Below are 19,520 nucleotides of genomic sequence, written 5' to 3'. Positions count from 1 at the left end.
GTGCCTGTCATTGCACATTTAATGGAAAAAGCTTTAAAACAGCATCTGGGGAACTCATGTCTAAAACTGAGAACACCAGTGCACCTTAGTTTTGCCTTCATTCTTAAGTGTCTCCAATGGATAATCTGTTTTCTTCGTTTGAAACGGGACACTGCTCTCACCAGCAGAATTAGGGTGCAGGCAGGGGAGGATCCTGGGTTTAGTCACAGCCCTGCTAGGATCTGAGAAGGGCACTCACCTTGTCAGGGAGGGATGAAGAGGACAATCCTCCTGAGAAGCCCTGGCTCCGGATTAGGGTGGAGATGGGAGGCAGGATGGCAAGCATGGGAGGTGAAAAAGTTTCTAAAATGAAAATAAAAACGAATGTTGAGCTAGGAAACACGCCATCTTCTAATCCTGGGGTGTAGAGGAAAGCAAATCACAGGGAATTACAGTTATCTGGGATTTTAACAGGAGTGTACATGACAGCTCTGTAAAGCTGGGAGCCACAGGAGCACTTCCTAAAACAAATATCTCAGTAGACCTTATTGCAGAGATCACTTTTACAAATTTCCATGCGACTGAGCTGTGCTCTGTTTGTACTGCCTGCAGACAGTACATTGATGTAACTGAGCAAAGGAGACAATGATATAACCGTGCACTGTACAAGATTTATTAAAATAGTTAAGTTATACTTATAACTCCATCTCCGACTCTTTCACTGGGTTTTCATAACGGTTTGTCACTGAGAGTCTCAGAAACTCAGCAGAATGTCTGAAACCACACATTTCCTTTTGGTTTTGGGGACTGACATTCAACAGGAAGGATGTTACGGCCTGGATAGCTGTGTCTTAAGAATAGGGGCAAAGCACGAGAAGGCTGTACAAAAGCACATTCTTGCCTCTCTGGAAGGGGAACGACTGTGGCAGCTGTCCCAAGTGGAACCATACAGAAAGAGGGAACAGCATAACCCCATGACTAGGAGCCTGTTACACGGATTCTCCAACATTTCCAGCCAAGAGCCATCCTGTTCCCAGAAGCAAAAGTTTGTTTTCTCTTTTCCTTAATAATTAAATTACTCACCTGAAATAACTGGTAATTCCTTCTGTAGATGTTTTGGGGAGTTCAATTTCCAAGTGGGCCCACACTAACAAGATCACCTCTTTTACAGCCTAAATAAAGTTCAGGTGAACCACGAGCCCAAAACACCTGCCTTACTGGGCCGGGGGCTCTCTCAGCGCCTGGAGCTGCACCCGATAAACCATTTCGAACCTTGCCACAACGGCGGGGAAGGGAGCACAGAGCGCTCAGCTCCTGCAGCGGGGCACCACCGACGCAGCTCCGAGCCTCCCCTCACGGCCGCCTCCCTCATGGGCTGCCCGCCGCCACCTTGCGGCACCGGCCGCGCCCGGGCCCCGCACGGCCATGAGGGACGGGCGGCTCAGGGGCGGGTCGGGCGCCGTACCGGCCGCGGGGAAGACTGCCGGGGGTTCTGGCGACACGGAGACTCCGGGGACAGGAGGTTCCGGGCCCGAGAGACTTCGGGGCCAGGAGACCCCCCCGATACGCTCCGCTGGGGACGATGGCGGCGTCACGGTCGCCAAGGCGAACCCCCGCCCGGCCCTCACGAACCAGCCAATCAGAATCGCTCTTCCTCCCGCTGCCCCGCCTCGGCTCCTCCCGGCCTCGTCCGTCTCCTGTCCGCGCTCCTGATTGGCCGCTGCCGCCCAGCCAGGCTGGGATTGGCGGCGGGCGGCGGGAGCGCGCGGGCCGGTGCCCTTCGGGCACGTACCGTCCCTCGTGGGCGCGCGAGGCCCCCGGAGCCGCGGACGTGTCGGTGTCCCCCGTGGAGCGGCAGAAGATGGAGTCGGCGCTGGACCAGCTCAAGCACCACACCACGGTGCTGGCCGACACCGGGGACTTCAACGGTGAGAAGCGGCATGAGGGGATCCTGTCTCCGCAGCTTCTGCTTAGCCCCCTCTCCCGCCCCTCTTCACGGAGAGTGGGCGAGCCCGGCCGAAGGGGCGCGCGCTGCGGGGACCGACCCACCCTGGGGCCGGAGGGGGGGCGAGCGGGACGGCGCTCGGTGGCGGCGCTGGGTCTCCATCCCAGGGCAGATCCCGCCCCGCCAGGACATTGTCCAGACCCTCCCGTGATTTCTCCCAGTTTGCCCTCGAGTGTGCCCTGACCACTCCGTTCAGCTCTGCGTGCTGTCAAGAGGAAGTGCCAGACTAAAGCCAGGCTCTGCTGTTCTAATTAATTTTGGGTTTTCTTCCAGTGGGCTGTCTAGATCTGGGACTTGTTTGGGGTTTTTCAGACTCACGCTTGGACGGGGCTTGGAGCAGCCTGGTCCAGTGGAAGCGAGTGGAACTGGATGAGCTTCAGGACTCCTTCCAACCCAAACCATTCCAGGATTCCATGATATGCTTAAAAACTGATTTGGGGTTAGAGAGAAAGAAGGGAAATGATGCTTTTTATTTGTTTCAGTTGAGCTGCACATTGATCTTTTCCCTTTTTGCATTTCCAGGATGCAGAAAGTGAGAAGGAACTTGAGGAGATGTGCTCGGTCCCAGAGAAATAATTTTGAAAAAACTCATCTCACTGGATACTGCAGCAACAGTAAAATCCCAAATGGATTTCATGATCCTGACAATTCTGAGTGCACTTCAGGGATAAGGCACAAGATCTTACAGAAAAACAGATGCAGCAGTACACATCCAGGAAAACATCTTAGAATTAATGGCATAAAATCATGGTTTATTTTCCTGCATATGTTTGATTTTAGGATCCCTAAAATGTTACATCCCTAGCATCAGGCGTCAGGGGGTAAATTATAGGAGGTTTGTGATAAAAAATATTTTTGGTTATATATAGGGCAGATATTTATGCCTTACATAACTCATCAATATAAATATGTATTATATATTAGGGCATATAGCTATCTATTTATATATAACATATTTTTTATGTGTGCACAGATATAGTTTATATCAGACACTGTGCCTGTCTGATGGCCTTGCTGCTGAGCTCCCAACTCCTTCCTGAGGAAAACATCAGGCAAAAGTTGTTTGGTTTAAATGGTCCCTCTTTTCTTTAATAATTATTTTACTCAGTTGGAATAACTGATAACAGCTGTTAGAGATGTGCAGTTCCCAGTGGGACCAAGGCGCTTGTCTGCACAATGCAGAGTGGCTTTTAAGACATTCAGTAGTCAGAGAAGTGAGGATTAGGATTTCAAATGCTCTTGGGCAATGAGGCTGGCCAGAGATCCCTCCTAACTCACTGTGGGACAGCAAAAACCCCACAGCCAAGGGTAACCAGGGATTGTGGGGATGGAGAATTTAATGGCATCAGGGGGCAGCTGTGCCAGTTCAACTGATAAAAAAAGTAAATCCAAGACTCCTCTAGAGAAGTATTGTTCCTGGATGTGTGTAAATACAGGGACACCTCTTTACTCTCAAGTGAGGGAGGGTTGTGGTTGTGCTGCCAGTTTACCCTTGAGAGTTCCAGGCTCTATTTTAGCTCCCCTGGCCGGGCCTGATGTGCAGCAGCGGCACAAGGGCCGGAGCAGGCAGCTAGCTCTGGGTGGGCTGATGCCATCACAGCCCAGTGGGGGTGGGAGCTTAGGCTGTGGTGGCAGCCTAGGAAAGGGATCAGGTGTCTCCTGGAACTGCCCAGAGTGCAGGAAGGGAGGGGGAACTGAACTGCTCCCACAGAACCCTGCTGGGCTATGGTTCTGGGCCAGGCCCATCAGAAAAGTGGCATCATCAGTGGCACCTCAGTGGTTATTGTCCTTGGCGCTCTCAGGATCAGGATGAAATCATGTTCATGCACTACTGGGAAAGCAGGGAGCAGGATCAGTGCTGTAACTCTCTACACTCTCTCCAGGAGGGCCTTGGGTCATGGCAATTTCATGTGTGGAATAGTTTCCTGTGCCTGCCTGGGCAGCTGCAGTTAGTGCACAGGCATTCAGGGCTGACAGTTCCCTGCAGGGAGAGCTCAGCACATGTGCCCAGAGGCAATCCCAGCATCTGAAAGAAAGAAAGAAGCAGCAAAAGGTGATTACTTCTCTTTCAAAGTTATTTCAAGTGCTCACACCCAAACCAACCTTTGCTCTTGATTTTGGCCTGGTGCATCATGAGCAGTAGGCACAGGTCATGTCATCTATGCTGATATGAGAGATGCCTTCTGGGGGAATTCAGCTGATTTCCAAAGTTCCCTTCCTGCCCTGTGCCTGATCTGCACAGCAGAAAACCTCTTCCAGGAAGGGATTGTGCTCCCTCTAATCCCATTTGCCCAGTCTGTTCCATGGGGATATTGCCAGCCTGGGGCAGCAGAGGCACACGCAGCTCTCAGCACTCTGCTCCAAGCACAGCTCTGGGCTCCTTTGCAGACTGCCTCTGCCGCGGGGTTTTCTCCAGGAGAAGCCAAGGAATTGCTCATGGAAGGGTACAGATTAAGTTATCCCAAAGGGAAGTAAAGAATAAATATCTCATTTTTCCATCAAAATGCTTATGCTCTTTCCTACAGATTATTTCAAGTTTTTCCCACAAGCTTTGCCCTACCCATCATCCCATTTTTACCCCAAAAAGTAATTTTCTCTATCCTCAAGAATGTCTCAGTGTCTATCCCCAAAATTTTCACTGTGTCTCTGCCAGTGACTACCTCAGTTTACCTCATGCTGTTCATTCTCTTCCCTGGGGGTTGCTTCAGATTTTCCCTCCAAGCTGTCCCTGTCTGTGCACTTCTGATTTCTTCTTTTTTACAAGAAAGTGTTCATTCACTACTCTGGAGATTAGCTCCAGTTTTACCCCCCAAAATTGCCCTAACATTCACTATTCATTGCCTGATTTTTACCTCAGTATGTTCATTCTCTGCCCTAGAGATAACCTCAGGTTTTACCCCCAGTATTTTCCCTACCTGCCCACTAATTATTTACTCTTTTTGACCTATAAATATTCTCTTTCTACCCTGGAGATTTCATCAAGTTTTACCCTGAAATATTTCACTATCTTTCCAGTACTGTCTCACATTACCTCCTGATGTACGCTCTCCCTGCCACACATCACCCCAGATTTCACCTCCAAAATTATTGCTACTTGTCTACTACTTATTACCTGATTTTCACCTCAGTATGTCCATTCTCTGCCCAACAGGTCATTTTAATTTCTACCCCCAAAACTTTGCCAACCTGTCACCTAGTGATTGCCTCAGTTTACCTCAAAAATGTTGTCTCCCCTAGAGATTACCTCAGACTTAAGCCCCAAATTTTTTCCCTGTCTGCAAGTGACTACCTCTGTTTAACTTCAGTATGTTCATTCTCTGCACTACAGACTCAAGTTTACTCTCAAAATCTCCCTGCCTCTCCAACACTGATTACTTCCTTTTTACCTCAAAAGATTGATTTCTTTTCTACCATGGAGGTTACATCAAGTTTCACCCCCAGAATTTACTAATACTTCCACAACTGATTCACTCAGTTTACCTCAAAAAGTGTTCATTCCCTCACCTAGAGATGCCCTTGTATTTTACCCCCAAAGGTTTCCCTACCTGTGCACAACTGATTGCTAATGTTTACTTCAAAATCTTCATGCTCTCCACTACAGGTCACCTCAAGTTTACTTCAAAAGTTTTCCCTACCTGTCCATTAGGGATTATCTCAATTTTTACCTCCAATAAGTCATTCTCTACCTACAGACACTGGATAGTAAATCATACAAAGATCTAAAAGTCTGCACAAGAAACAGCAGAAGGTTTTCCATGAATAACACAAGTTCCATTTTTCCCTCCTCTGCCTAGGACTGCTACCAGGAGACAGGAGAGCTGTTATCAACACTCAAACCTCCCAAGCGTTGTTATTTCTCAAAGATCAGGGCCAGCACTGAGCTACTCCCATGCGCCTGTAGGGCTCTGGGGAGGGGCAAGATGACATCCCACTCCTGCCTGGAGAAATTTCAACGCCCTAAAAAGTCATTTCCCTTCTCTCTGAGCCACGGCCAAAGCAGCTGTGTAGAACAACATGGACTATTCATGGAAGGGATGATTCAGTTGTGGGAAAAACGCTAAAGAAAGACTATCACCCCAAATTTCAGGGTGAAAACACACTGCTTGTTAACAGGAGCACACAAACTCATTTAAACCAGAGAGGAAACTGCACACCAGGAAAAGAGCTGAAAGATATGCTCTGCCTTGATTGATAATTCCAAAGGAAATTCCCCACAGATCATAGGCAATTACCTATAATTTTACCTCCATAATCACTGGATTTCTGACTTGGGTTGCTGTGGAAGCGTTTCACAGATGCCTTGAGGGGTCAGGGGCTTGGTTGGATTCTTTGGGGTTAGTCCTGACAGGCCCAGGCCAAACCCACCCACCCGCATCGCTGCTCCACCCCAAAGTTGCATGAAATACTGAGAACAGTTTATAAATACTCCCCCCTTCCCTGTCCTTCCTTACACATCCATGGAGCAAATGTACTCTATCCATTGTTCCCAAGAGCACCTCTCCAGCCCACATCCCAGTTTTCACCAACACAAACCAAACAGACCTAAGACAACTATTCCATCAGTGCCTGCAATTCTCAGCTCCCTGTTCCCTGCCACTCACACAGCAATCTCACCTCAGCCCAGAGACTCCCCATCCCCAAAGGGAAACAGAACCTGACGGGGCACAGCGCTGGTACCACATTTCTCCTTGTTCCTGGAAAGTCCTAAGTAAATCCAGTCCCTCAGACCTTGCATCCCTGAACACCAGGAGAGCTGGAGTTTTACCCAGATCCCAGCGCCCTGCACAGCTGCACTGACACAAGCACAGGCTGATCTCTCCGCCCAGCACCAGCCCTCATTTTCCTCCCATTGCTCCCCAAGCATCCCCAAACCACCCTGTGTCTGTGCCGGGGCCAGGGCCTGCCCCAAGGCCAACCAGAGGCTGTCACCCAGCCCTGCACCAGCTGCCACCCCTGGGAGAGCTGGGAATGCACTGAGAGCTCAGCTCCCCAGTCCTCAGACACACAAATAACGCCCAACCTGCCCCTCTGGGCACAGCCAAACACCACAACTCCATCATCCCCAAGGAACTCTGGCAGTCGCTTCTTCACCTCTGCCCTTTTCCAAAAGACACAGGTAGGACTGGGCTGTCAGAAATGGTGTTCCCTAGGCAGTTCATCCCAGCAGAGAGAAGAAGAGGAACTCTGTGTCCCTCTGACTGACCCCACAGCATGAGCAGGACCAGCTGGGCTTTTTGTATTCTAAATTTTAAAATGAACTGAAGAACCTCAAAGGCAAAAAACAACACACACATAAGGTTAAAGCCAGTCAACACACACACAGACAGACAGATTCTCAGACAGCCATTCTTCAGCTTAACACTCTGACTGCAGCCCTTACTAGAAACACTCCCCCCTAAAGAAGATGCTTTAACATCTTCTTCCATCTGCTGCTCCTTGATGTGGAACAGTAGATCCTGGGAAAATTGGTAGCATCAGTGACCATAAGGATCAAAATCTGCCTCGGGGACCTGCAAGACAGCATGAGGCGGTCTGCAAGTAGCTGACAGCAAGGAGTTATCCCCACACCAGGCCCATAAACTTTCTACCCAAAAGCCCATAGACAAGAGAGGAGAGTTTTGAAACTGTTCAAACTAGCCATGACTGAATGTGCCAGGGCAGGGCAGCTCCAAGCATAAGTGGCACATGGACACCCAGTGCATCAAATATAAGCAGAGATGACACGAAGACTTGAGAGAACGCTTCAGAAGATAAATTCTTGAGACCAGGATGCTTTGAGGCGACAGAAGCTACGAAACTACTGCAGTGAGGAGGGTCTAGTACACTTCATACAGAAGTCCAAGGGAATGGCACGTGAAAAAAAGATACTACCAAAACTGAGAAGGAAGATGGATAGGAACATCTTGTGTACTTCTTCTGGTCTCAAAAAGCAAAACCATAAAGATGCCAGAATAAGCCCGATCCAGGAAAGTATGCAAGTGCTCCTGCTGCCGATATGGCCCATAACGATGCCTGTAAAGCATTGAGACATCACAAAGCCCTATGACACTGAAGACAACGGACACAGACCACATAACATAGACACAAACTGAAACTGCCCAGCAGTTTTACCTGATGGACCCAAGATTCCTAGTGCAAGATGAGCCAGAGGCCGATGATGCCAAAGGAAAGAAGGCTCTATGGCAGTAGTATGTGACAGTGAAAGGTAAACTCCTTATGAGAAGTTAGTGCCAAAGCTGGTAAGAGGATGCTCAAGAAGTGCAGTAGGCCTAGAGAAGGAGGCAACGACTGCCAGCTGATACAAAGGGATCCCTAGAGAATGATTCTGCCGCCAAAGGCTGAAGCAACATCACAAAACATGACCGACCGACAAATGGCCAAGACACAAGATGCCCGTGTGCTATGCTCAAAATTGCTCAAAAGCGTGGCTACACTGAAGAGTAGGCAAAATTTAGACTGTGGCAATCATGACAGACCCGAAGGCAGGCTCCTCAGGTGAAAAGACGGACAATGACATCGAGACTCAACATCCAATGATGCGAAGCTCACGAGAACATGGAGATGGGGTTGGAACTGCCTGGCCCGGCAAAGGCTCGAGTGATGCTGAAGAGAAACCCTCTCTCCCTTAACCTCCAAGGGGCCTGGCCCACTACAGCCCTCTCCTCTAAGCTAACTTCAAATTGCCTCCTGTGATTCCAAAGGTTTTTGCTTTCTCCCAACCAAAAGTCCCCACACTTAGCTCTCTGAAGACCAGCAGACGAAATCCATCCTCGACAGAAAAGAATGCTTCAGCACCATGGATGTCAATACATGGCACACAGCCCACTTGGGCGGCTGCAAAAGATGGAGAATAATGACGAAATTCAGACTGCGATGACACGTCCCAGAAGTGACCCCTTGCACAATGCCCCTCTCCCTCATAACTGCTGAGGCACATCACTCACCGGCCGTTTCCAAACTTAGGCTCTGCACCTACTTGTGGTACCTACGACAACAAAACAGAAACTGCGACTATTGCCCTCCAGAAGAATAATGCACGGGCTCCCTCTGCACCACTGGCCCAGGCTCACCTCAAATCTCCATCCGACTCCGGAGGTGGCCCCCAGACGATACCTGCAAAGCGAAAAGGGACACACTTCGCATGCTGCCACGTACCTCTCACCTATCAGTCGCCCCACCTAAATGCCAACTCACCTGCTCGCCTCTGTCCCTTGGCATGCCCAGGGCAGCAGCAGCACCTGCAGAGAAGCAAAGCAAAAAAACATGCTGAGAGACTGAAACCACAGCCTCCCCACTCCAACTCAAGTACACCACACCTACAGCTTAAGCTTGCACCCACCTGGCCTCCAGCATCCCAGGGCCGGGACACCTTCTCAGTGGACCACCTAAAATGCACAAACAAAAACAGATGCTTAGAGCTGCACCAGAAACTGATACCCAAGCAGTAACAACTCATTCTGTCCACCAGTCACCACTCACCTCGCTCCATCGACCTTGACCACTGATATTCAGCATTACTTCCTACCAATAAAGATGATGAAGAACAAAGCTGTAACACAGTCGCCATTTACACTTGCCCTGCAAAGACAAATAGTGACTGACCTTCCTGTGGGAACCACCTCACCTGGTATGGGGCGCTCTGCCACAGATTCAATCCATCTGCATCTGAAAGAAGGTGATGACAAAAGTCAAAGTACCGCATGAGAACTTACCACCTCCAGACATCTTGTGCCAATCTAGAAATACCATCTTGAGTCCAACTAATCCCTACATTACAAATGTCAAGTCCCTAGGACTTATCCTATTACACCTACACCCAGGCTATGTAGCAGGGCAAAGCAGCCCCAGGCCAAACACACAGACACCTGTGACACAGGAGATGACAAACCAGGGGATGCAACAAGGAGAGGAAACTCTCAGCAAGAAGAATTACCAATGAGATGACCTAGATGAGGCCAATGAGGCTCAAAGAACTCTGGCAGAAAAAGACCCTAACAGAAGGACTTATGCCAAGAACCGCAAAGATGGATGCCCGAGAATCGTACGGTTGGAATCCTCTACCTATCCTCGCATTCTCCCAAGTCCTAATCTGTTATAAGGGATCATTGCGGTGCACAGCTGTCAATACAGCTCAGAACAAGACTGTAAAAGGTGTCTGACTCAAGAGTGCTAAAGAGAGATGCGATTCCGATGCATGTCTGAGCTTGCAAGTCAAAGGTTCAAGGGTACCAGCGTCGGGCCAAGGAACACAAAGGAGATGCTAAGGATGATGCCCAGCATTTCAGATAAGCCCCTCAAAGGGGTAAGGCAAAAGACATGTGACACAAGATGCCCAAGAGACACAGAACACACAATAGACAAGTGACACAACACGCACAGGGACTGCTCTGCCCTGCACACCTCAGCATTGTGATCAAAAGCGAGACTTGGCCTTTACGTGGCCTAAGGGGCCCTCTCGTGGACATCCCCATCTCCAAAGCTAATTCAAAAATCCCTCCCACCAAGTCCTGACCCAGCACCCCACTCTCATCCCCCTCCCTGAGGTGTAGCCCTCGACTTAGCTCTTGGATATCCAGGGATGCAAATCCTCATCAGGTGCAAAAGAAAGCCGCCTCATCATCTGGGAAGCTCCTGCCCTCAGAGGGCTGTTCTCTCAGTCTACTGCAATAAAGAAAACCAAACATCAGTGCCTGAACTCAGCAGCACATCAGCCAAAACCCAACAATTCCACTACTCACCGGCTCCTGAGAACGCCCCGGTCCTCGGCTCACACGCTGTGGCCGCACTCCGAGGCCGACATCGCAGGGTATCCCTGGGTTAAGGGGAGACAAGGCGATGTGGCATTGCTGAAACTCGAGTGGACCCTCGCTCCTCCCTCCCTCCCCAACTCGCCACAACTCCTCAGCCATTGCCAAAGGCTGCCCAGATGGCACCTTCAAACAGAAAAGGTACAGGCTTCATCACAGAGCCCTGTAATACTTCTGGAAGGCTCACAGGGGCAGCTCAAGGGTGATAAACTGGCTCCATCAGCTGGTCCATGAGGGGGTTCAGCCCCTGCAGGCATAATACAAGTGGGCCACCTAAAACACACAAATGGATGCTCAGACAATGCATGCTTTGAGCTGCCCCAGAATTTGGCACCCGAGCAATAACTGGTTGTGTCCACTGGTCACTGCTTACCTCACTCACTCAACCTTGACTGCTGATATCCAGGTTTACTTCCTAAAAATAAAGACAAAGAACAGCCCTGCAACATAACCAAAATAAAACACCACCCCTGAAAAGCTGAATGATGACCAACCTTCCCAGGGGAGAAGAGGAAAAACAAAATGGAAAGGCACATGCCGATGTAGTGTCCAAAAGTGTTGCATTGCCGAGGTAGGTTCCACCTGAAACTGCTCAACTGTGACCTCTTTCTGCAAGGGTGTCTGTCATGTTGGAGTAGCAATTTCAATGCTGCAGACCACCTGTAAAACACAAAAAAAAAAAAAAAAAAAAATCAAAGGCTACTTATAGTTTCATCACTAATACAACAACTCCAGTAGCATCCAGTTCTGTGCTGGAATCAATACTCATGCAGCTCATGGTCCCCCCCGGTGCCAATACCCTGCTGTGCCAAGTGCCTCACATCTTCAAAATGAAAATCCCAACAGTGAGGTAAACGTAGAGCCCAAAGTCAGGCCATAGCTTGGACTTCAGGCACCGACCCACCTTGCTGCTGTGCTCCTCTGGTCTCCTCCGTTCATATCAGGTTTACATGCTCTCCCTCTGCAAAAGAAATATTTGTCAAAGTTACCCAGACAGACAAGGAAAGCTTAGCCTTTCCCAAGTTCTCATTCCTCAAAGCAAACTGCCTAGGATCCCACAACAGTGGGCCTTAGGACAAACTACTATGAAACTGCAAGACACCACTGCACCACTCCCACGTCTCCACTGAACACCACACAGACTGGCCACAGTCACTCCATCCGAGGCGTGGCTCAGGTGGCTGAGCAAAGCAAAAGGCTCCCTGTAAAGTCTCCTTTCTTCTCCACCTACCCCCCCCCCCCCCCAGGACTACTCTACAGGGCAGAGCAATTCCAGGCTAGACACAAACTCAAACAACACATTATACTACAAGCAGTGTGACATGAAGATGATAAAAAAAGCTCTCGGCAAGAAGAACAATGGCAAGGACAGAGACAACGCCAAAAGAGACAACTGAAGGTATGGCAATGGTGGATGAAAGAGGCTCTAAGGAGCAGAAGAAAAGGCTGGAACAGTGACCTGTTCTAAGAACTGTCACTCACAACGATCAAGATGGCTGTGAGAGACAAGGCCACATTTAGAATGCTCCCATATCCGGACAATCTTACAAGCCCCAGGACATTACAGCTCACAACTGCAAAGGATGGATGGCAGTACAGCCAGGAACAAGGCCTCAAAAGAGATCCGACTCAATGCTTTCAAGATGTGATTCCAAGATGTGGCCAAGCCCACTGGTAAAAGAACAAGTGATATTGGCATCCTAACAAGAAGTACAAAAGTTCAAGAAGCTAGAGATGATGGCCAATGCTTATGATAAGCCCCTTAAGGGTAAAAGGCAGAGAGATCTGATCCAAGGGAAGCCAAAGACACAGAACACACACCAGACAAGACAACACACACTGGAACTGCTCTGCGCTGCACACCCTACAGTTGCAGTCAAAAGTAGGGCTGCTCCCTTTAGCTTACCTAAGAAGTCCCTTGGAGAGCATCCCTTTCCCCTACGCTAGTTTTTAAATCTCTCCCAGGAATTTCCAACCCACTACCTTGCTATCATCCCATCTCCGGGCCCTGGCCCCCAACTTAGCTTTCAGATGACCAGTGATGTGAATCCACACTGGATGCAAAAGGAGTCCACCTCAGCCATCTCCAAAGGCACTGGGATCACCAGGTTGGCCTCTTAGTCAGCTATGACAAAGAAAACCAAAATCAATGCACCAGTGTAGTGCCATACAAGCCAAATCCCAACAAGTCAGCTACTAACTGGGACCCTGCTCCCACTCCCACTCATACTTACAGTCCTTAACTTACCTATCAGAAGCCTCCATCTCCAATGTCATGTCTGACCCAGGGTAGCTCCCTCTTGCAGCACAATGAAACTGCTGAACAAATGCAAAGTGTCATATTTGACACAATCTGGAATTCCAGCAAGTTGCAATACTTCTAAGAAAAACAAGGGGGGAAAAAAAAAATTACAGAAAGCACCAAGCACCTTATCAACCCTGAACACTCAATCCAAAAATCATTAACCATGCACTCAATGCTATCTCCTTCACAGTATCTTCAAAGCCTCTATTGCTTTAGAGGCCAAAAGTACCTGCTGAAAGAAAGCTGAAAAAACCTCAACATTTCCCCTCCCCCCCCCCCCCCCATAGAAATAAGAAGACACCCTTACCCCAACTAACCCCACAGAAGGAATGGGCCTCTTTTACCCAGGGCTGGGGTTAATATACCCCTGGCCAGGCCCGCCTCTCCTTCCCACAATGCCCGGGAAAAGGGAGGAGGCAATTTTACCATAAGGGATAAAAGCACTGGGAGGAGCTGCAGCTGTTTGGCTGCTCTGACTTAAATTCCAGGTGAGTAAGGGGCTCTGTAGATGCCTTCTGTTTTACTACAGCTGCATCCACTGAAAGGGTAAAAAAGCTTCTTGTTTTGGCAGCGTAGATAGATGAGTTGCATGATTCCTTGTTAAGTTCTGTAAGTGGTCATTGGTGACTGTTGAGTCATAGGACTATGGAGGGTGGAGAAGAATAGTAATAATACACGTGGTGTAATTCCTGTTAGGGTCTCTAATTAGGGCTGTATTCATTATAAATAAAACTGAAAAAATAATGGGCTCTCTGGCAGCAGGAGGGTTTTGTGAGTGCTGGGCTCGCTCCCTTGTGAGAGATTGGGTACCAGTACCCAGCTAGAAGTGCCCTGAAGTACAGATTTAAATTCTTAAAATGCTGAAGAAGGGGGAGCTTCCTTCAATTGAACCCCTTAAAATGAGAGACTAGGGAGTGTTTGTCTCTACTTAAATAGATGCCATAGCAATAAATGGGTTCTCTCCTCTGAATCCCCTAAAATAGTGGAAAAAGAGGGGTTTGCCTTACTTCAGGTCTCTCCAGTGATGGAAAAAGGGGGATTTCTCCCTCAATTCAAACCCTTATAAAGGAGGGACAACCGGGTTTTCCCCTCAATTTAAACCTTGGGATGATGAAAATGGGGGAGTTATGTTCAATTCAGACCAATAAAATAGCATTGTCAAGGTTTTCCCCTTCTATTTAAACTGGAGAATAATGGAAAATGGGGATTCCCTGTCAAGTGATACCCCTAAGAGCATGGAAAAGGCAGGGTTTCCTTCAAGTGATACCCTTAAAATTGCAGAGGAAGGGGATTCCCCCTCAATTTAAACACAGACAATTATGGAAAAGGAAGTTTTTTCCCTCTGTTTAAAACCCTTTTCTCCTCATAACCCCCCTTTTTTTCTGGGGGCACTAGGGAAGGGCTGCCAAGATGAAAGGGGAAAGTGGAATGTTTCCCTGGGACCCCACGTGCTGCCCTGCCTGCTCAGGTGCTGCCCCTTGGCACGAGGGGTTTTCCCTGGGCATTTTCTGGGAGCAGTGCTCTGTGCCCAGGTGCCTCCGGCTGCTCCCCAGCTCCTGCCGCGTGCTCCGACCATTGTCCCTGGAGGGACACTCGGGATGCCCCCATTGCCCCTCTGGACCAGCAGCTCCCTGCACAGCTGTGCCCGGGGAACCCTCTGGGAGCGGCCTCTGGCAGGAGCCGCCCCCTCCTCATCCTGGCCGCTCACAGCTGGGGCTGCTGCGCCTTGGAGCGGGGGCTGAGGAGGAGAAAGGTCCTGCTGGTCCTTCCCTGCCCTGCACAGCCCTTTGTGTGCCCCTGAAACACCGGGGTGCCGGGCTTTCCTTGCTGTGGGGGACTGGGCGGTTCTTTGATCCCAGACTCTGCTCTTCCCCGGGCACTGCACATGGACAGGGGGCAGAGATGGGCCCTCAGAGGAGCCGGGGCTGCTCCTCGCTCTCGGGGCGCCGCGGGCGCTGCGCAGCCTTGCCCTCCTACTTCCCAATTCCTCATTTTGTGCCTCCTTTTCCCTTGGGGATGCGCCCGGGCCGCATTCCAGCGGCCGCCACGGCAACAGCACCTGCGGGCGGTGGGGTGGGCGGGGTTTTATCCACTGAAAACACACATTGTCATTAAAATCTGTTTCTTATCTTATACAAAAATCACTTTCCTAGAAGGAGTTTCCATGCATTCACCTCCTCCTGGAAGTCTTTTGATGGTCCTGCAGATTCATTAAGAGGGGTCTCTGCTGGTCATATTCACTGAATGCTTCAGTATGAAAGGTGACCTTGCCTTGAGCTATTTTTCTGGGCGTGCACTGTTGCTTCTTGTGACAGAACTGCCCCGGCTTTTCCCTCTGCTCTGTCCCTGCCCCCGGGCTGAGCTGGGCGGCGCTGCTGCCGCCCGGTGCCGGCTGAGCCGAGAGGGCGGCGGCCTCGGTGGCTGCCGAGCGTGGCAAGGGCAAGGAGCGGGAGCGAGCGGGGCTGGGTCTGTCAGCGGAGGGGAGGGGCGAAGGGCGGCTCGGAGCGCCGAGGGACAGGGCCGTGCGTGAGCGGGGCCACAGCTATGGAGAGGAGTGGGCGCCGTGCGGGGCGGCGACCGCGAGGAATGACAGCGCGGGGGGCGGGGCCGGTTTTGCCGGGCAGCAGAGGCGCGGTCGCAGCGCGACCCGGGCGGGGAGCACCGGGCGGGCACGGTCGGAATGGAGCCGCCCGCGTGCCGTTCTCAAAGAGGCGGCTCGGAAAGGAAGGCGCAGTTCGGCACTCTCGGGACGGCGGTAAGTGAAGCTTTTTTAGCCCGCGCGATTTTCCGCGGCGTTTCCCGGTGTGGGGACGCGGGCTGTGGGGTCAGCGGCGTCGGGGGCGGGCGGGAGGCGCGTGGGCGCCGGCCAGCAGGCATCGGCGGGGACACCTCCGTCCCGCTCGCGCCGCGCCTCTCCCACGAGAGGTCCCCACGCCCCGCGGTGCCGTGCCGGGCTCTCGTTCCCCCCCCCCCGCCGCCGCCGCCCGCTCCCTCCGGCCCGGGGAGCTGCAGGAAAACGCAAAAGCATCGAGGAAGAGCAGGCACCGGAGCTGCCCGAGCCATCGGCCCGCCCGAAGGGCGGCGGCTGCCCGCAGCCGGGAGCAGCCACCAAGGATGGAGCTGCTGTTTGCCGGGGGGTGAGAGCTGGGGGCAGCCGGAGCCGGAGGCAGGCTTTCCCCGGGAGGTGAGAGCTGGGGGCAGCCGGAGCCGGAGGCAGGCTTTCCCCGGCAGGAGGGGCCGGGAGGATTTCAGCTCGCAGCAGCTCTCGGTGAGCGCTGGATGGAGCCCGGGCTGAGCCAGGTGGCCGGTGCGGGTGCTGTTCCTGTCCCCAGGGGCCGATGAAATGGCAGCTCGGAGCAGCCTCGTGTGTCTGTGTGGAAGCAGCTCCGATGCTGGCAGCCAAATCAAATCAAATTGCTGTCAGATTTGTATTAAATGTGGTGTTTAAATCTGGGACTGCTCAGCTCCCCGGGTGGGAAAGTGCTTGGAGTAGCCAAGCTGAGCGAGCTGTTGTTGAGAATTCCAAGCATTGTGTCTTTACTCTCCTTAATACAGCGTTTAAATAATTGATACTTGATGGAGACAGTATCAGGGGGATTTGTTAGAGGGGCAGGGATGTTTTTTCACGTGGCAGTGTGTTGGGATAGTCAAGACTCTTTATGTCAGAATTAATTGGTCTTCCTTCTTTTCCTTTTTTTTCCTTTCTAGGTTGTGGCTGAGTGGGAAGAATATTTGGGATAAAGAAACGAAGTGCATGAGGGAAGCTTCGTGTTCCCGTGGGGATGCTTTAGGCGCGTGCAGCTTCTGAGCTGCACGGAAACTTGAGGCTCCCACAGAAGCTTCCTGGTAAGCCTGAGTGGGTTTAGTGCATGGGGGTTCCAGTCACTGCTGGACACACTCTGAAGTCCTGGGAAAACATGGAACAATAGCTCTGAGTGGAAAAAATATATACTCAGCATTCTTTAGGGAAAATTATAGTTGGCCTGTAAGTGTACCCCCACGTCTGCATTGATTAAAAAGTCAGTCCCACACACTTTCCTGGCTGGTGTGAAGTTGTATAGTTCATCAGATCTGATCCAGTGTGTAAAGAAATGTTTACTGTGGACTTTCAGGAGATTATCAGCAGTCCTGGGAGGCTGCTGAACTTGATCTCCCTGGATTGACAGAATGAATCCACATAGGATGCAGAGCAGGATGTGGTTTCTCAAACAGAATAGTGACATTCTTGAAGGAGGCTACAAGCAAAGGGAATCTTAATTTTAGTTATTGAACACAGAAACATTTCTATCTGCTTCTGCAACTCTTAGAAGGGAAGAAGAACGTGGCCATTCTGTGCAGTCCTTTGTGGAAGTGTACTAGCTCAAATTGTCTTTCAAACAGCCAAGTGGCAGCGAGTGTCACCTGGAAAAATTAAGTACTGGGGACACTTTACACTCATAAATGGCCTGACCTTGTGTCCATGGAAATCAAGGGACTTCTGTAATGTTAGAATGGGTCTCAAATGATGGGTTTTTGCAGATTAGCAATCTATCCAATGAATGATATCATAAAATTTTGTCTAGCAAAACCTGCTGCCAACATTTAAAAATATCTACCAAATGCTATTCCCGTTAAAACAGTCTTGTTAAAATTGTCTGTTCCAAACAGAACAAGATTTTACTGTTCTTGGTGATGTCGTTTTCCTCCTCAGATTTCTGTGAAAGCATGTGTTTCACAAGGCATATCAAAGTTGTCTCATGGGCAAAAACATGTAAACATCAAGCGTGTCATTTTCTTGAAATCCCCTGTGAAATGGCTAGCCACGCTGCCTTAACCATTCAGAAGCATAAGAGGAAAAAAGGATTTTTCAGGCACTCCAAGGCTGGGTCTGTGGGAGAGCTGAGATGAGCCTGTGGCTTTGCAGTCACCCATCAAGAAGTCACCCAAATGTGCTTTTTATGTTGCAGTTTCCACATTTGGGAGGCAACTACTGCGTAAAGGATCTGGGTTCTGCTAATGAAAAATATATCACGAGGTCCATGTGTGGCTGGGTTGGTTCCATAGTTCCAGCCATACCTGCTGTTGTGATACATAATCCCAGTTCATACTCCTGGGAAGAGTTTCCTGCAGCAGTGCAGGTGGGAAGTTTCTCTCTTGCACTGGCTCCACGTTGAGCTCTTTCTTCTTAATGCAGCCAGTGCACTGAAGGAGGACAAGCTCGCTTCTTCCTTGCCCGGTTGTTCAGGGTGAATCATTAACCAAGCACTTGAGTGACAAACCAAAATTGTTTGTTGAGTGCCTTCTGCAGGCTGCACGGACAGTTTGCCTTCTGCAGGAGGTATGGTTTCCTTCTCTCACGGAATGAAAGCACCACAGACCCCCTCTGCTCGCTGCTGTGCTTTAACCAGACCTGAAGTATGTATATAATAATACATAGATCTATATCTATCCACATATATATATGTACTGAAGTATATATCTATTTATGGAACTTCTTTATATGTATAGAAGTTCTGTGTTGCTCCTGCTTTATGCATGAGGAAAGGGCATACATATAATGAAGAAAGAAGTTAACTTTTCCTTGTACTCTTCCTTTGTAGCCCGTTGAGGCTTTTGGTGAGAGGAATTATAATCTTTTTCCTAGCAGCACTTCATGAACTGAAATCATTCTCTAGGATGATGACGACATGCCAGTTCTCGGTATATGGATATGAGTCCTGAGATCCCACACATGGATACACAGAAGGACTGCATAATGTGCTGAAGATGGGGGAGAAGGTATGCTTGGGTGAAAGGTGGGACTGTTTCTTCTAATGGCTGCTTACATACAACAGCAAATACTGATTTCTCCCTTTTTAATGCAAGAGCATTTATCTGCCAGTGTTCAAACTGCATTTCCATGACATAAGAAGAGTTGTCTGGATAATTAACTAATACAGTTAAAACACATCAGTTTGAGCAGATGTTCTTGTCTGTGCTTTTAACGTCAATGGCCTTGATTTTGCAGCAAAGTCCGTGAGATGGCACCTGAATGCAAGGGTTTGGGTTTGTGAAGCTTTGCAGAATGATGGCCTATATTTATATTTCTTTCAGAAACTCTCCATAAGCTGCACACAAACCTCGTTTAGAGAGTTTTACTGAGACAGCAGATTCAAGCCTTCATTATTAGGGGACGTCTGCGATGCCATTGTCTGCTTGATGTATTAATTCTTCCAGCTGTGCGTCGATGTATTGTAATGGCCCTGGTTTTTTTGGTCACAGTTTGTTTTCCACAGTGCCCTCGTGCCTGCGCAGCACTCGTGATGCTGACGTTGAACCTGGGCTGTGTGGCAGATGGGGCTGTCCTGTATCCGAAAGTTACGGGAATGTATGTAGACGTCAGATGGAATGCTGGTCTCTCCGCTCACCCTTGGCTCTGTAATTTCGTCATCCAGCCATGGAGGAC

At 49.9% G+C, this 19,520-nt stretch overlaps 5 long non-coding RNA genes across 6 annotated transcripts; 1 reads left to right on the top strand and 4 right to left on the bottom strand.

Annotated features, from left to right (window-relative positions):
• Window positions 1-3,066: 3,066 nt before the first annotated feature.
• LOC125330427 lies at window positions 3,067-6,635 on the bottom strand. The gene is made up of 2 exons (XR_007205523.1): window positions 6,217-6,635; window positions 3,067-4,010 (listed from the first exon to the last, which is right to left on the bottom strand). It is a non-coding gene; the product is annotated as an uncharacterized LOC125330427 (long non-coding RNA).
• Window positions 6,636-8,781: 2,146 nt separating this feature from the next.
• Window positions 8,782-9,076, bottom strand: LOC125330428. Its single transcript, XR_007205524.1, has 3 exons — window positions 9,055-9,076; window positions 8,929-8,969; window positions 8,782-8,818 (listed from the first exon to the last, which is right to left on the bottom strand). It is a non-coding gene; the product is annotated as an uncharacterized LOC125330428 (long non-coding RNA).
• A 73-nt stretch (window positions 9,077-9,149) lies between these two features.
• LOC125330266 lies at window positions 9,150-11,629 on the bottom strand. Its single transcript, XR_007205439.1, has 9 exons — window positions 11,591-11,629; window positions 11,286-11,451; window positions 11,165-11,206; window positions 10,918-11,064; window positions 10,723-10,796; window positions 9,587-10,645; window positions 9,464-9,505; window positions 9,324-9,369; window positions 9,150-9,222 (listed from the first exon to the last, which is right to left on the bottom strand). It is a non-coding gene; the product is annotated as an uncharacterized LOC125330266 (long non-coding RNA).
• Window positions 11,630-11,771: 142 nt separating this feature from the next.
• On the bottom strand, window positions 11,772-15,487 carry LOC125330268. Of its 2 annotated transcripts, none has more exons than XR_007205442.1 (3): window positions 15,271-15,487; window positions 13,040-13,171; window positions 11,772-12,916 (listed from the first exon to the last, which is right to left on the bottom strand). It is a non-coding gene; the product is annotated as an uncharacterized LOC125330268 (long non-coding RNA). The 2 variants fall into 2 exon arrangements; XR_007205441.1 differs by lacking the exon at window positions 15,271-15,487 and adding an exon at window positions 13,404-13,477.
• Window positions 15,488-16,835: 1,348 nt separating this feature from the next.
• On the top strand, window positions 16,836-19,054 carry LOC125330267. Its single transcript, XR_007205440.1, has 3 exons — window positions 16,836-16,942; window positions 18,384-18,490; window positions 18,720-19,054. It is a non-coding gene; the product is annotated as an uncharacterized LOC125330267 (long non-coding RNA).
• Window positions 19,055-19,520: the final 466 nt, after the last annotated feature.

Source organism: Corvus hawaiiensis, chromosome 9 (genome assembly GCF_020740725.1).
Source record: "Corvus hawaiiensis isolate bCorHaw1 chromosome 9, bCorHaw1.pri.cur, whole genome shotgun sequence".
NCBI classification, from domain to species: Eukaryota; Metazoa; Chordata; class Aves; order Passeriformes; family Corvidae; genus Corvus; species Corvus hawaiiensis.
Note: the sequence above shows the minus strand (reverse complement) of the source record. Positions and strands in the feature narration are given on the sequence as shown.